Below are 16,980 nucleotides of genomic sequence, written 5' to 3' on the forward strand. Positions count from 1 at the left end.
CCTGTGACCATTTTACTGAAAACTAAGGCCATCAAGAGTTAGGGTAGAGTCCCCGGGACTGGAAAATATCCCCCAAGTTTTGGCAGATCGAGCCATAGTGGCTAAAAATTTCGATGCGCTTAAGGCGGTTTCGTGTACACTTTCAGTCTTAAAATAAAGTGGGGCTATATTTCGGCCTACAACCTGGAAACCTAGCGTGCGCCCCTTTTACCTGTGTCCATTTCACTAAAAAGCAAGGCATTCAGGAGTTAGTTTAGAGCTTCCGGGACTCGAAAATATCCCCCAAGTGCCAGGAAATCAAGCCGAAGTTCGACAAAATTACCATGCGCGTAACGCGGTCCCAGCATCTCTTTCAGTCTTAAAGTGAAGTGGGGCTATCTTTCGGCCCAGAAGCTCGAAAGTGAACGTTCAAAGAGTTTGGCTGTGTCCATTTCACTGAAAACCAAGGCCATCAGGAATTAGTTCAGAGTGCCCGGGACTGGGAATTATCTTCCCAGTTCCGAGAAATTTAGCCGAAATAGCCCAAAATCACGATGCGCGTAAGGCGGTCTCGGCTACTCTTTCACTCTTAAAGTAAAGTGGAGCTATATTTCGGCCAGAAAGCTCAAAAGTGAGCGTTCAAAACGTTTTGCTGTGTCCATATTACTGCAGACCAAGGACGTCGGGGTCAGTTTAGAGTCCCCGGGGCTGGAAAATATCCCCCAAGTTCCGGTAAATCGAGCCGAAGTTGGTCAAAATCACGATGTGCGTAAGGTGGTCTCGGCTAGTCTTTCAGTCTTAAAGTGAAGTGGGGCAATATTTCGGCCCAGAAGCTCGAAACTGAGTGTTTAAAAGGTTTTGCTGTGTCCATTTCACTGCAAAACAAGGCCATCACGACTTAGTTTATCGTCCAAGGGACTGGAAATACCCCCCAAGTTACGGGAAATCCACCCGAAGTTAGTCAAAATCACGATGCTCTTAATGGGGTCTCGGCTACTCTTTCAGTCTTAAGGTAAAGTGGGCTTAGATTTAACTCCAGAAGCTCGAAAGTAAGGGTTGAAAAATTTTTGTCTCTATTTCACTCACATCTTAGACAATCAGGAGTGAGTTTAGAGACTTTGGGACTGGAAAATATCTCCCAAGTTTCGCCAGATCGAGCCGAAGATCCTCAAAATCACAATGCGCGTAAGGCGCTCCCGCGTACTCTTTCAGTCTTAAAAAGAAGTAGGGCTATATTTCGGCCAGCAAGCTCGAAAGTGCTCGTTCGAAAAGTGTTCCTGTGTCCATTTCACTTGAAACCATGGCCATCAGGGGTTAGTTTAGAGTCCCGGGGACTGGAAAATATCCCCCTATTTGCGGGAAATCTAGCCGAAGTATCCCAAAATCACGATGCGCGTAAGGCTGTCTCGACTACTCTTTCAGTCTTAAAGTTAAGTTGGGCTATTTTTCGACCCATAAGCTCGAAAGTTAGCGTTCAAAAAGTTTTCCTGTGTCCATTTAACTGCAAACTAAGGCCATCGGAAGTTAGTTTAGCTTCCCCGGGAATTGAAAATATTCGCCAACTTCCAGAAAATCGAGCCGAAGTTGGTCAAAATTACGATGCGCGTAAGGCGGTCTCGGCTACTCTTTCAGTCTTAAAGTGAAGTAGGGCTATATTTCGGCCGAGAAGCTCGAAAGTGAGCGTTCAAAAAAATGTGCTGTGTCCATTTCACTGCAAACCAAGGCCATCAGCAGTTAGTTTAGAGTCCCCGGGACTGGAATATATCCCCGAAGTTCCGGGAAATCCAACGGAAGTTGGTCAAAATCACGATGCGCGTAAGACGGTCTCGGCTACTCTTTCAGTCTTAAAGTAAAGTGGGGCTATATTTCGGCCCAGAAGCTCCAAAGTGACCCTTTAAAAAGTTACACTTTCTGCATTTAACTGCAAACCAAGGCCATCAGGAGTTAGTTTAAAGTCCCCCGGACTGGAAAATATTCCTCAAGTTCCGGGAAATCGAGCTGAACTTGGTCAAAATCACGATGCTCGTAAGGCGGTCTCGGCTACTATTTCAGTCTTAAAGTGAAATACGGTTGTATTTCGGCTCAGAAGCTCAAAAATGAGCGTTCAAAAAGTTTTCCTGCGTCCATTTCAGTGCAAACCAAGGCCATCAGGAGTTGGTTTACAGTCCCCGGGACTTCAAAATATCGCCCAAGTTCGGGGAAATCGAGCCGAATTTTGTCAAAATCACGATGCGCGTAAGGCGGTCTCGGCTACTCTTTCATTCTTAAAGTGAACTGGGGCTATATTTCGGCCCAAAAGCTAGAAAGTGAAAGTTCAAAAAGTTTTGCTGTGTTCATTTCACTGCAAACCAAGGCCATCAGGAGTTAGTTTAGACTCCTCGGGACTGGAAAATATCGCCCAAGTTCGGGGAAATCGAGCCGAATTTTGTCAAAATCACGATGCGCGTAAGGCGGTCTCGTCGACTCTTTTATTCTTAAAGTGAAATGGGGCTATACTTCGGCCGAGAAGCTAGAAAGCGAAAGTTCAAAAAGTTTTGCTGTGTCCATTTCACCGCAAACCAAGCCACATCAGGAGATTGTTTACAGTCTCCGGGACATCAAAATATCTCCCAAGTCCCGGGAAATCGAGCCGAAGTTGGTCAAAGTCACGATCCGCCTAAGGCGGCCTCGGCTACTCTTTCAGTCTTAAAGTGAAGTGGGGCTCTATTTCGGCCCAGAAGCTCCAAACTTAGCGCTGCAAAAAATTTGCTGTCCATTTCACTGCAAACCAATGCCATTAGGAGTTAGTTTAGAGTCCCCAGGACTGCAATATATTTCCCAAGTACCGGAAAATCGAGAAGACGTTGCTCAAAATCACGATGCGCGCAAGACGGTCTTGGCTAGTCTTTCAGTCTTAAAGTGAAGTGGGGCTATATTTCGGCCCAGAAGCTCAAAAGTGAGCTTCAAAAAGTTTTGCTGTATCCATTTCAATGCAAACGAAGGCCATCAGGGGTTACTTAAGAGTCTTCGGGACTGGAAAATATCCCCCAAGTTCAGGGAAATTTAGCCGAAGTTGGTCAAAATCACGGTGCGCGTTAGGCGGTCTCGCTTAGTGTTTCAGTCTTAAAGTGAAGTGAGGCTTTATTCCTGCACAGGAGCTTGAAAGTGAGCGTTCAAAAAGTTTCCCTGTGTTTATTTCACTGCAAACCAAAGCCATCAGGAGCTAGTTTAGAGTCCCCGGGACTGGAAAATATCCCCCAACTTCCGGGAAGTCGAGCCGAAGTCGGTCAAAATAACGATTTGCGTAAGGCGGTCTCGGCTACTCTTACAGTCTTAAAGTGAAGTGGGGCTATATTTCGGGCCAGAAGCCCGAAAGTGATCGTTCAAAAAGTTTTGCTGTGTTCATTTCACTGCAAACGAAGGCCATCAGGAGTTAGTTTAGCGTGCCCGGGACAAGAAAATATGCCCCAAGGTCCGGGAATTTGAGCCGAGGTTGGTCAAAATCACGATGCCCCTAAAGTGGTCTCGGCTACTCTTTCTGTCTTAAAGTAAAGTGGGGCTATATTTCGGCACAGAAGCCCGAAAGTGAGCGTTCAAAAAGTTTTGCTGTGTTCCCTGACTGAACAACAAGGCCATCACGAGTTAGTTGAGCGTCCCTGGGACTGGAAAATATTCCCCAAGTTTCGGTAAATGGAGCTAAAGTTGGTCAAAATCACGATGATCCTAAAGCGGTCTCGGCTACCCTTTCAGTCTTAAAGTCAAGTGGGGCTATATTTCTGTCCATAAGCTCGAAAGTGAGCGTTCAAAAAGTTTTGCTGTGTGCATTTCACTGCAAACCAAAGCTATCAAAAGTTAGTTTAGGGTCCCCAGGACTGGAAATATTCCCCAAGTTCCGGGAAAGCGAGCCGAAGTTGATCAAAATCACGATGCGCGAAATGCGGGCTCGGCTACTGTTTCAGTCTTAAAGTAAAGTGTGGCTATATTTCGGCCCACAAGCTCGAAAGTGAGCATTCAAAAAGTTTTGCTCTGTCCATTTCAATGCAAAGCAAGGCGATCAGGAGTTAGTTTAGAGTCCCCGAGACTGGAAAATATCCCCCAAGTTCCGAGAAATCGATCCGAAAATGGTCAAAATCACGATGCGCATTAGGCGATCTCGGCTACTCTTTCAGTCTTAAAGTGAAGTGGGGCTATATTTCGGCCCAGAAGCTCCAAAGTGGGCGTTCAAAAAGTTATGCTGTGCGCATTTCAGTGCAAACCAAGGCCACCCGGAGTTAGTTTAGAGTCCCCCGGACTGGAAAATATCCCAAAAGTTGCGTGAAATCGAGCTGAACTTGGTCTAACTGACGATGCGCGTGAGGCGGTCTCGGCTACTATTTCAGTCTGAAAGTGAAGTGGGATTCTATTTCGGCCCAGAAGCTACAAAGAGAGTGTTCAGAAACTTTCCTTTTCCATTTCACTGAAAAGCAAGGCCATCAGGAGTTAGTTTAGAGCCCGCGGAAATGGAATATATCCGCCAAGTTCCGGGAAAGCGACCCGAAGTTGGTCAAAATCACGATTTGCGCAAGACGGTCTCGACTACTCTTTCAGTGTTAAAGTAAAAGTGGGGCTATATTTCGGTCCAGAAGCTCGAGAGTGAGTGTTCAAATAGTTGTGCTGTGTCTATTTCACTGCAAACCAAGGCAATCAGGAGTTAGTTTAGAGTCCCCGGTACCGGAAAATATCCCCCATTTCCCGGGAAATCGAGCCAAAGTTGATCAAATTCACGATGCGCGTAAGGTGGTTCCGGTTACTCTTTCATTCTTAAAGTGAACTGGGGCAATATTTCCGCCCAGAAGCTCGAAAGTGAGCGTTCAAAAAGTTGTGCTGTGTCCATTTTGTATCAATCAGCTAAACTCAAGAAAGACGGCACAACAGAAGTCCGGCAAGAAAACACAAGCACAGGCTTTATTTCAAGTGAAGCCCACATGGAACTGACGCCATATAACATACGGGAACTAAATGACGTAACGATGTAACGATATGTCACGCAACATGTCACATCTCCCCCAATATATAAAAAGCAAGTAAAAATGAAATATGAAATAAAATAAAATAAGAAAATAATGAGCCATGCAAATCTAGCATAATAAATGTTCATTGGCAAGTGTTCAATGTCTATAACCCCTTCAAAGTCCAATGATCATGGGCCTAGCCTTGTAGCCACACAGCAAGTTCTATTAAGTCTCTTTAGTATTCAAATGTCAATGTTCAATAATAGTGAGCCATAACAAGTGTTCAACAAACTAATCAAACATGCGATGCTAAAGTTAGGTTCAGTGTTCAGTACTCAAGGTTCAGTAACTGAGGCCAAGAAGCATGACAGTCAAGTATTGTAATCTGCGAGATAGGATGGTCTTTTTACAATCCGTCCTGAGCGGGTCCTTGTTATCACACCACAGTCCGACTCAGCTATCTCTCGGTTGAGTTCAACAAGGGAAGTACCGTTATCCAGGATGCTGCTTGACTCTCCTTGACAAGTTGAGTCACCGGTTGTGTCAGGAGTGTTTGAGACTTGTGGTGGTAAATTAGTAGTAACCTCAGGAGGCAGCTCATTGGTTCTCTTCAGATGAACTCTGTTTCGTCTGTAAGACGTCCCATCTCCTGTCTCCACTTCATATGACCTCTCATCGAGTCTTTCCACGACAACTCCCTTCTTCCACTCCTTTTTTCCCAGTACAAACGGCTTCATTCGCACAGTGTCACCCTCGCTCAGAGGGGGTAGATCTCGGGCGTTGGTGTTGTAATACCGGCTTGCATTTGCTGGACTTCAATTTCTCTCTCTCGTGAGCCGAGTTGAGTGTCCTTGGCTCCAACAAGGTGCTAGTTGTAGGCAGTAGAGTTCTTGTTCTTCTATTCATGAGCCTCTGGACTGGACTGCTTCCAATGCCTTGTGATGGGGTGTTGCGTTCAGCAAGGAGCCCCAAGTAGAAATCGTCTCCAGCTTTGGCAGTCTTGCGAAGCAGTCGTTTGGCAGATTTGACAGCTGCCTCTACCTTGCCATTGGCTTTGCTGTTGTAGGGGGATGTAACACTATGCTCAATGTCCCAGGTCTTTGTCATTCTCTTGAATTCTGCAGCTGTAAATTGAGCGCCATTGTCACTTACGAGCTGACATGGACTGCCATGTCTGGCAAAATGAGCCTTGAGTTTCTTCCCCACAGTCTCAGCATCTACACGGTGCAGCTTGTCCAGTTCCCAATAGCCACTATAGTAATCCACTGTCACCAGGTAGTCTGTCTGGTTCAGGGAGAATAGATCAACAGCTACTTTCTCCCACGGCCTCTGTGGCACTTCATGGGACATGAGGGTCTCTTTGCCATGCGAGATTTCAAACAGCCTACAGGGCTCGCAGGTTGAAATCCAGTGTCTGAGTTCAGAGTTCATGCCAGGCCAATACACACTTTCCCGTGCCCTCCTGAGACAGCCTTCAACACCAGCATGGGATGCATGTATGTCTCTCTTTACTTCGGCCCTAAGTCCCTGGGGTACAACAAGGCGCTCACCTTTGAAAACGAGCCCATCATAAATGCTAAGCTCATCTCTCATGCTGTAGTAGGGGACCAGTTGGGAAGGAACGTTGGACTTGTCCTCAGGCCAGCCTTTCAGTATGGTGCTCTTCAGGGCTTGTAAGGTGTCCTCTTGTTCAGTCTCCACTCGAAACTTCTGTAACTTCCCTTGTCCAGTGGGCAGGAATTGGACGGCATTGACAACTTCAAATTCATTGCAGGTTTCTTGGCCATCAGCTGGTAGGTATGATCGGCTCATCATGTCTGCCAAGTGCTGTGTGTGACCCGGAGAATACTGCCCTTCTATGTCATAGGCCAGACTTCTGAGCAACATGCCTTGTAGACGTTTCGGTGCCCTGTCAAGCGGTTTTTTGGTGATGGCTTCAAGTGGCTTGTGGTCCGATCTGACAACTACCCGACGACCAAAGGCAAAGTGGTGCCACTTCTCCAGTGCAAAGACAATAGCAAGCATCTCCTTTTCTATGGTGGCATAACGGGTCTCAGGATCTGTAAGTGCTCTGCTAGCGTATGCCAGTGGTCGACCTTCTTGCATAAGTGCGGCACCAATTCCCAGGCTGCTGGCATCACACTGTATAACAAGCTCTTTGTCAGGACTGTAGTAGGCAAGGATTGGAGCCTGGGTGACTAGTTGTTTCACTTCATTGAAAGCTTTGTCTTCAGCATCGCCCCAGTACCATTCGACTCCCTTTTGTGTAAGTCTTCTTCTTCCATTACTTGGGAAAGCTTTGGAAGGAATTTTGCAAGATAATTAACAGTTCCGTTAAGTCTGTCAATGTCCTCCTTGGTCTTTGGTGTTTGCAGCTTTAGGATAGCTTCTACCTTACTTGGATCTGGTTTCAGACCCTCTGTAGTGAGTTGGTGCCCCATGAAATCCAGTTGTTTCACTCTCAGGGTCACTTTCTCCTTGTTGAGGCGGATGGATTTCTCTTCGCAGCACTGGAAGAGTGATGTGAGGTTTCTGTCATGGTCCTGCGTGGCATCCTCAATGGTGTCTCCAACTCCATAGATCAATATGTCATCAGCTATACAGGCAACACCCACCAGTCCTTCCAGGGTTTGATGGAGTCGTTTTTGGAAGATCTCAGGGCTAACAGAGAGTCCAAAGGGAAGACGTCTCCACCTGTACCTCCCGAATGGGGTAGAGAAAGTGGTAAGCAGACTGGACTCTTCTTCCAAGGTACAGTGCCAATAACCGTGACTCAGATCAACTTTGCTGAAAACTTTCGCCTTTGCAAGGTCAGGGAGGATGTCATCCAGTACAGGAAGCTGGTAGTGTTCCCGCTTTAACGCGAGGTTAAGGGATCGTGGATCTATGCAGATCCGAAGACTTCCATCCTTTTTGGTTGCAATTGTCATCTGATTTACCCAGTCGGTGGGTTCATCTACGGGAGCGAGAACTCCTACCCCGACCAGTCTGTCAAGCTCCTGCTTAACCTGGTCTCGCAGCTCAACAGGCAGCCTTTTCGGTGGACGAAGTACCGGCTCTGCATCGGGCTTGATGGTCAGACGTACAGAGCCAGATAAGGTGCCAATGTCGCCTTTGAATACATCAGGAAAAGCTTTTAAGACGTCTTGCTGGCCTTCAACTACTCCATTAACACTTTCAAACTTATCATAGTTGACTGTGATCAGCTTCATCTTCTCAGCTGCCTTGCGACTCAGCAGTGGGGTTAGTTCAGCTTCACCAACAACAAACTTCACCATGTACTTCTTGGAGGTTTTGGGGTTCTCTAGGAGGAGTTTACAGGTACCAAGTGCTTTCATTTTTGCTTTGTTCCACATTTCGAGGGAAATGTTGGATGGCTGAATTTCACTGTTGCCTATGCAATTTCTGGGAATGATGCTGACAGTAGCTCCACAGTCTATTTGCAGTTTGACTGGGCTGGAGTTAATGTTCATTTCACAATAGATTGGCTTATCCTTCCTAGATGCAACACCATTGACAAAAGCATTAAGGGTCTTTACAGAGGCCACATCCGAGTCGGAGTCAAAGGAGTCACAGTCCTGATTCACTAGGTGCACCTTTCCTTTCGTCTCACAGACCACAGAGCCCTTCCAGTGATTCATTTTCCGGCATGCATTGCACCGTTTACCCCATGCAGGACACAATTCTTTTTTCAGAACATGAGTCTGCAAGCAGAATTTGCACTTGAGCTTTCGTGACTGCGTGGTTTTCCTGTCAGATGATGGTTCAGGGGGGTCACTCCGTTTCCCATTCGCTCTACGTGATTGGTTTACCCAGTGGACTTCCTCAACTTTTTCGTTCGCACCAATTGCCTGCAGTTGAGTTGTGGCACTTGCAGATGTGCGGCAAATATCAATACATCTCGTAAAATCCAGCTTTCGTTCTTGAAGGAGCCTTTTTCTGGCATCGCCATTTCTGATGCCGAGAACAATACGGTCTCGAAGAAGAGAATCAGTCATTCGAGGGCAAGTGCAAAAGTTACATGTTTCAGCCATGTTTCGTAGTGCGATCAGGTATGCATCGAAGCTTTCGCCGACTTCTTGATTTCTTTGGTTGAACTTGAAGCGTTCATACGTCTCGTTGAATTCACCCGTGAAGTACTCGTCAAACTTGGCTATTATGGTGTCGACCTTTTCGGGGTCTTCGCCGGTGTTGTACCGAAAGGCGTTGAAGATCTCCAATGCACCTTGACCGATGGTACAGAGAGAAAGGGCTTTTTGATATTGAGCATCTTGGCTGGTAATCTTCGCTACAACCGCGTAGTTAATCCAGGTTTGTTTCCATAATTTCCACTTTTTCGGCGAACAGTCCGCAAGGTTGAGTGGAGCAGGAGGTTTTACATGTGGTAATGGCGGGCGATTCGGTTGAGCAGCGCTCAAGGTTTGTGCAGAAACGGCGTCAGCTTCAACTCCGGTTGCAGGCATGACTTGCAGCGGTTCTGAGCAGATTCTCAACCGCTGCCACCATGTATCAATCAGCTAAACTCAAGAAAGACGGGACAACAGAAGTCCGGCAAGAAAACACAAGCACAGGCTTTATTTCAAGTGAAGCCCCATGGAACTGACGCCATCTAACATACGGGAACTAAATGACGTAACGATGTAACGATATGTCACGCAACATGTCACACATTTCACTCCAGAGCAAGGCCATCACGAGTTACCTTAGAGTCCGCGGGACTGGAAAATATCCCCCAAGTTAAGGGAAATCGAGCCGAAGTTGGTCAAAATTACGATGGGCGTAAGGCGGTCTCGGCTACTCTTTCACTCTTAAAGTAAAGTGGAGCTATATTTCGGCCCAGAAGCTCAAAAGGTGAGCGTTCAAAAAGTTTTGCTGTGTCCATTTTACTGCAGACCAAGGCCGTCGGGGGTCAGTTTAGAGTCCCCAGGACTGGAAAATATCCCCCAAGTTCCGGGAAATTTAACCGAAGTTGGTCAAAATCACGACGCGCGTACGGCGGTCTCGGCTACTCTTTCAGTCTTAAAGTGAAGTGGGGCAATATTTCGGCCCAGAAGCTCGAAACTGAGTGTTTAAAAAGTTTTGCTGTGTCCATTTCACTGCAAAACAAGGCCATCACGACTTAGTTTAGCGTCCAAGGGACTGGAAATATCCCCCAAGTTACGGGAAATCCACCCGAAGTTAGTCAAAATCACGATGCGCTTAAGGGAGTCTCGGCTGCTCTTTCAGTCTTAAGGTAAAGTGGGCTTAGATTTAACTCCAGAAGCTCGAAAGTAAGGGTTCAACACTTTTTGTCTCTATTTCACTCACATCTTAGACAATCAGGAGTGAGTTTAGAGACTTTGTGACTGGAAAATATCTCCCAAGTTTCGCCAGATCGAGCCGAAGATCCTCAAAATCACAATGCGCGTAAGGCGCTCCCGCCTACTCTTTCAGTCTTAAAAAGAAGAAGGGCTATATTTCGGCCAGCAAGCTCGAAAGTGCTCGTTCAAAAAGTGTTCCTGTGTCCATTTCACTGGAAACCAAGGCCATCAGGAGTTAGTTTAGAGTCCCCGGGACTGGAAAATATCCCCCTATTTGCGGGAAATCCAGCCGAAGTATCCCAAAATCACGATGCGCATAAGGCGGTCTCGGCTAGTCTTTCAGTCTTAAAGTTAAGTGGGCTATATTTCGACCCATAAGCTCGAAAGTGAGCGTTCAAAAAGTTTTGCTCTATCCATTTAACTGCAAACTAAGGCCATCGGAAGTTAGTTTATCTTCCCCGGGAATTGAAAATATTCGACAACTTCCGGGAAATCGAGCCGAAGTTGGTCAAAATTACGATGCGCGTAAGGCGGTCTCGGCTACTCTTTCAGTCTTAAAGTGAAGTAGGGCTATATTTCGGCCGAGAAGCTCGAAAGTGAGCGTTCAAAAAAATGTGCTGTGTCCATTTCACTGCAAACCAAGGCCATCAGCAGTTAGTTTAGAGTCCCCGGGACTGGAATATATCCCCGAAGTTCCGGGAAATCCAACGGAAGTTGGTCAAAATCACGATGCGCGTAGGACGGTCTCGGCTACTCTTTCAGTCTTAAAGTAAAGTGGGGCTATATTTCGGCCCAGAAGCTCCAAAGTGACCCTTTAAAAAGTTACGCTTTCTGCATTTAACTGCAAACCAAGTCCATCAGGAGTTAGTTTAAAGTCCCCTGGACTCTAAAATATCTCCCAAGTTCCGGGAAATCGAGCTGAACTTGGTCAAAATCACGATGCTCGTAAGGCGGTCTCGGCTACTATTTCAGTCTTAAAGTGAAATACGGTTGCATTTCGGCCCAGAAGCTCGAAACTGAGCGTTCAAAAAGTTTTCCTGCGTCCATTTCACTGCAAACCAAGGCCATCAGGGTTAGTTTAGAGTGCCCGGGACTTGAAAATATCGCCAAAATTCTAGAAAATCGAGCGCAAGATGCTCAAAATCACGATGCGCGTAAGGCGGTCTCGCCTACTCTTTCAGTCTTAAAGTGAAGTGGGGCTATATTTCATCCCAGAAGCTCGAAAAGAAGCCTTCAAAAAGTGTTACTGTGTTCATATCACTGCAAACCAAGACCATCAGGAGTTAGTTTAGACTTCTCGGGACTGGAAAATATCGCCCAGGTTCGGGGAAATCGAGCTGAATTTTGTCAAAATCACGAAGCGCGTAAGGCGGTCTCAGCTACTCTTTCATTCTTAAAGTGAACTGGGGCTATATTTCGGCGGAGAAGCTAGAAAGTGAAAGTTCAAAAAGTTTTGCTGTGTTCATTTCACTGCAAACCAAGGCCATCAGGAGTTAGTTTAGGCTCCTCGGAAATGGAAAATATCACCCAAGTTCGGGGAAATCGAGCCGAAGTTGGTCTAAATCACGATGCGTCTAAGGCGGTCTCGGCTACTCTTTCAGTATTAAGGTGAGGTGGGGCTATATTTCGGCCCAGAGTTTCAAAAGTTAGCGTTCAAAAAAATTGGCTGTGTCCATTTCACTGCAGACCAAGGCCATCAGGGGTTAGTTTAGAGTCCTTGGGACTTGAATATATACCCGAAGTTTCGGGAAATCGAGCCGAAGTTGGTGAAAATCACGATGCGCGTAAGACGGTCTCGGCTATTCTTTCATTCTTAAAGTGAACGCGGGCTATATTTCGGCCCAGAAGCTCGAAAGTGAAAATTCAAAAAGTTTTGCTGTCCATTTCACCGCGAACCAAGCCACATCAGGACATAGTTTACAGTCTCCGGTACATCAAAATATCCCCCAAGTTCCGGGAAATCGAGCCGTAGTTTCTTAAAATCACGATGCGCGTAAAGCAGTCTCGGCTACTCTTTGAGTCTTAAAGTGACGTGGCTGTATATTTCGGCCCAGAAGCTCGAAAGTGAGCGTTCAAAAAGCTGTGCTGTGCCCATTTCACTGCAAAGCAAGGCCCTCAGGAAGTAGTTTACAGTGCCCGGAACTGGAAAATATCCCCCAAGTTCCACGAAATCGAGACGAAGTTGGTCAAAATAACGATTCGCGTAAGGCTGTCTTGGCTACTCTTTCAGTCTTAAAGTGAAGTAGGGCTATATTTCGGTCCAGAAGCTCGAAAGTGAGCGTTCAAAAAGTTTTCCTCTCTGAATTTCACTGAAAACCAAGGCCATCGCGAGCTAGTTTAGGGTCCTGGGCACTGGAAAATATTCCCGAAGTTCCGGTAAATCGAGCAGAAGTTGGTCAAAATCACGATGCTCCCAAAGCGGTCTCGGTACCCTTTCAGTCTTAAAGTGAAGTGGCGCTATTTTTCTGTCCAGAAGCTCGAAAGTGAGCGTTCAAAAAGTTTTGCTGTGTATAGTTCACTGCAAACCAAAGCAATCAAAGTTAGTTTAGGGTCCCCGGGACTGGAAAGTATTTCCCAAGTTCCGTGAAAGCGAGCCAAAGTTGATCAAAATCACGATGCGCGAAATGCGGTCTCGGCTACTGTTTCAGTCTTAAAGTAAAGTGTGGCTATATTTCGGCCCACAAGCTCGAAAGTGAGCGTTCAAAAAGTTTTGCTGTGTCTATTTCACTGCAAGACAAGGCCATCAGGACTTAGGTTAGCGTCCAAGGGACTGGAAAATGTTCCCCAAGTTTCGGGAGATCCATGCGAAGTTTGTCAAAATCACAATGCGCGTTAGGTAGTCTCGGTTACTCTTTAAGTCTTAAAGTAAAGTGGGGCATTATTTCGGCCAGGAAGCTCGACGGTGAGCGTTCAAAACGTTTTGCTCTGTCCATTTCAATGCAAAGCAAGGCGATCAGGAGTTAGTTTAGAGTCCCTGGGACTGGAAAATATCCCCCAAGTTCCGAGAAATCGATTCGAAAATGGTCAAAATCACGTTGCGCGTAAGACGATCTCGGCTACTCTTTCAGTCTTAAAGTGAAGTGGGGCTATATTTCGGCCAAGAACCTCCAAAGTGGGCGTTCAAAAAGTTATGCTCTACGCATTTCAGTGCAAACCAAGGCCACCCGGAGTTAGTTTAGAGTCCCCCGGACTGGAAAATATCCCAAAAATTGCGTGAAATCGAGCTGAACTTGCTCTAACTCACGATGCGCGTGAGGCGGTCTCGGCTACTATTTCAGTCTGAAAGTGAAGTGGGATTCTATTTCGGCCCAGAAGTAACAAAGAGAGTGTTCAAAGAGCTTTCCTTTGTCCATTTCACTGAAAACCAAGGCCATCAGGAGTTAGTTTAGAGCCCGCGGAAATGGAATATATATCCGAAGTTCCGTGAAACCGACCCGAAGTTGGTCAAAATCACGATTTGCGCAAGACGGTCTCCGCTACTCTTTCAGTCTCAAAGTAAAGTGGGGCTATATTTCGGTCCAGAAGCTCGAGAGTGAGCGTTCAAAAAGTTTCGCTGTGTCCATTTCACTGAAAACCAAGACAATCAGGAGTTAGTTTAGAGTGCCCGGGACTGGAAAATATCCCCCATTTCCCGGCAAATCGAGCCGAAGTTGGTCAAAATCACAGTGTGCTTAAGGCGGTCTCGGCTACTCCTTCAGTCTAAAAGTGAAGTGGGGCTCTATTTCGGCCCACAAGCTCAAAGCTCAAAAAAAATTACTTTGTCTATTTCACTGCAAACCAAGGCTATCAGGAGTTAGTTTAGAGTCCCCGGGAGTGGAATGTATTTCCCAAGTTCCGGAAAATCGAGAAGACGTTGGTCAAAATGACGATGCGCGTAAGATCTTCTCGGCTACTCTTTCAGTCTTAAAGTGAAGTGTGGCTATATTTAGGCCCAGAAGCTCAAAACTGAGCGTTCAAAAAGTTTTGCTGTATCCATTTCAATGCAAACCAAGGCCATCAGATGTTACTTAAGAATCCTCGGGACTGGAAAAGATCCCCCATGTTCCGGTAAATCGAGCCGAAGTTGGTCAAAATCACGATGTGCGTAAGGTGGTCTCGGCTACTCTTTCAGTCTTAAAGTGAAGTGGGGCAATATTTGGGCCCAGAAGCTCGAAAGTGAGTGTTTCAAAAATTTTTCTCTGTCACTTTCAGTGCAAACCAAGGCCATCAGAAGTTAGTTTAGAGACCCTGGGACTGGAGAATTTCCCCCAAGTCCCGGGAAATCGAGCCGAAGTTGATCTACTTCATGATGCGCGTAACGTGGTCTAGGCTACTGTGTCAGTCCTAAAGTGAAGTGTGGCTATATTTCGGCGGACAAGCTAGAAAGTGAGCGTTCAAAAAGTTTTGTTGTGTCCATTTTACTTCAAAACAAGGCCATCAGGACTTAGTTTAGCGTCCAAGGGACTGCAAAATATCCCCCAAGTTCCGGGAAATCCATTCGAAGTTCGTCAAAATTACGATGGGCGTAAGGCGCTCTGATCTACTCTTTCAGTCTTAAAGTAAAGTGGGGGTATATTTCTGCCCAGAAGCTCCAAAGTTGTGCTCTGTCCATTTCACTGAAAACCAAGGCCATCAGGAGTTACTTTAGAGTCCCTTTGACTGGAATATATCCACCAAGTTTCGGGAAATAAACGCGAAATTGTTCAAAATCACGATTCGCTCAAGACGGTCTCGCCTACTCTTTCAGTCTTAAAGTAAAATGGGGCTCTATTTCGGCCCAGAAGCTCGAGAGTGAACGCTCAAAAACTTTCGCTGTGTCCATTTCACTGCAAACCAAGACAAGCAGGAGTTAGTTGAAAGTCCCCGGGACTGGAAAATATCCCCCAAGTTCCGGGAAATCAACCCGAACTTTGTCAAAATCACGATGCGCGTAAGGCGGTCTCGGCTACTCTTTCAGTGTTAAAGTAATGGGGGGCTATATTTTGGCCCAGAAGCTCGAAATTGAGCGTTCAAAAAGTTTTGCTGGCTCCATTTTACTGCAAACCAAGGCCATCAGGAATTAGTTTACAGTCCTCAGAACTGGAATATATCCCCTTAGTTCGGGCAAATCGAGCCGAAGTTGCTCAAAATCACGATGCACGTAAGGCGGTCTCGGCTACTCTTTCAGTCTTCAAGTGAAGTGGGGTTCTATTTCGGTCCACAAGCTCGAAAGTATGCGTTCAAAAACTCTTTCTGTTTCCGTTTCACTGCAAACCAAGACCAGCACGAGTTAGTTTAGAGTCTCCGGGACTGGAAAATATTTCGCAAGTTCCGGGAAATTGGCCGAATTGATTAAAATCACGATGCCCGAAACGTGGTCTCGGCTGCTGTTTCAGTCTTAAAGTGAAGTATGGCTATATTTTGGCCTACAAGCTCAAAAGTGAGCGTTCAAAAAGCTTTGCTGTGTCCATTTCACTGCAAAACAAGGCCATCAGCAACTAGTTTAGCGTCCAAGGTACTGGAAAATATCCCCCAAGTTCCGGAATATCGACAAGTAGTTGGTTAAAATCACGATGCGCGCACGCCGGTCTAGGCTACTCTTTAAGTCGTAAGTGATGTGGGACTCTATTACGGCCTAGAAGCTCGAAAGTGTGCGTTCAAAAACTTGTGCTGTGTGAATTTCATTGCAAACCAAGCCCATCAGGAGTTAGTTTAGACTCGTCGAGAATTGAAAATATCGCCCAAGTTCGGGGAAATCGAGCCGAATTTTCTCAAAATCACGATGCGCGTAAGGCAGTCTCGGCTACTCTTTTATTCTTAAAGTGAACTGGGGCTATATTTCGGCCCAGAAGCTAGAAAGTGAAAGTTCAAAAAGTTTTGCTGTGTCCATTTCACCGCAAACCAAGCCAAATCAGCAGATTGTTTACAGTGTTCGGGACATCAAAATATCCCCCAAGTCCCGGGAAATCGAGCCGAAGTTTGTAAAAATCACGATGCGCGTAAAGCAGTCGGCTACTCTTTTAGTCTTAAAGTGACGTGGCTGTATATTTCGGCCCAGAAGCTCGAAAGTGAGCGTTCAAAAAGTTTTCCTCTCTCAATTTAACTGAAAACCAAGGCCATCATGAGTTAGTTTAGAGTCCACGGACTGGAAAATATCCCTTAAGTTCTTGCAACTCAAGCCGAAGTTGGTCAAAATCACGATGCGTCTAAGGCGGTCTCGGCTACTATTTCAGTCTTAAAGTGAAGTGGGGCTATATTTCGGCCCAGAATTTCGAAAGTAAGCGTTGAAAAAAATTTGCTGTGTCCATTTTACTGCAGACCAAGGCCATAAGGGCTTAGTTTAGAGTCCTTGGGACTTGAATATATACCCGAAGGTTCGGGAAATCGAGCCGAAGTTGGTCAAAATCACGATGCGCGTAAGACGGTGTCGGCTATTCTTTCATTCTTAAAGTGAACTCGGGCTATAATTCGGCCCAGAAGCTCGAAAGTGAAAGTTCAAAAAGTTTTGCTGTGTCCATTTCACCGCGAACCAAGCCACATCAGGAGATAGTTTACAGTCTCGGGGACATCAAAATATCCCCCAACTTGCGGGAAATCGAGCCGAAGTTTGTCAAAATCACGATGCGCGTAAAGCAGTCTCGGCTACTCTTTTAGTCTTAAAGTGACGTGGCTGTCTATTTCGGCCCAGAAGCTCGAAAGCGAGCGTTCAAAAAGTTATGCTGTGCCCATTTCACTGCAAAGCAAGGCCCTCAGGAAGTAGTTTACAGTGCCCG

Source organism: Orbicella franksi, chromosome 7, assembly GCF_964199315.1.
Source record: "Orbicella franksi chromosome 7, jaOrbFran1.1, whole genome shotgun sequence".
Lineage (NCBI taxonomy): Eukaryota > Metazoa > Cnidaria > Anthozoa > Scleractinia > Merulinidae > Orbicella > Orbicella franksi.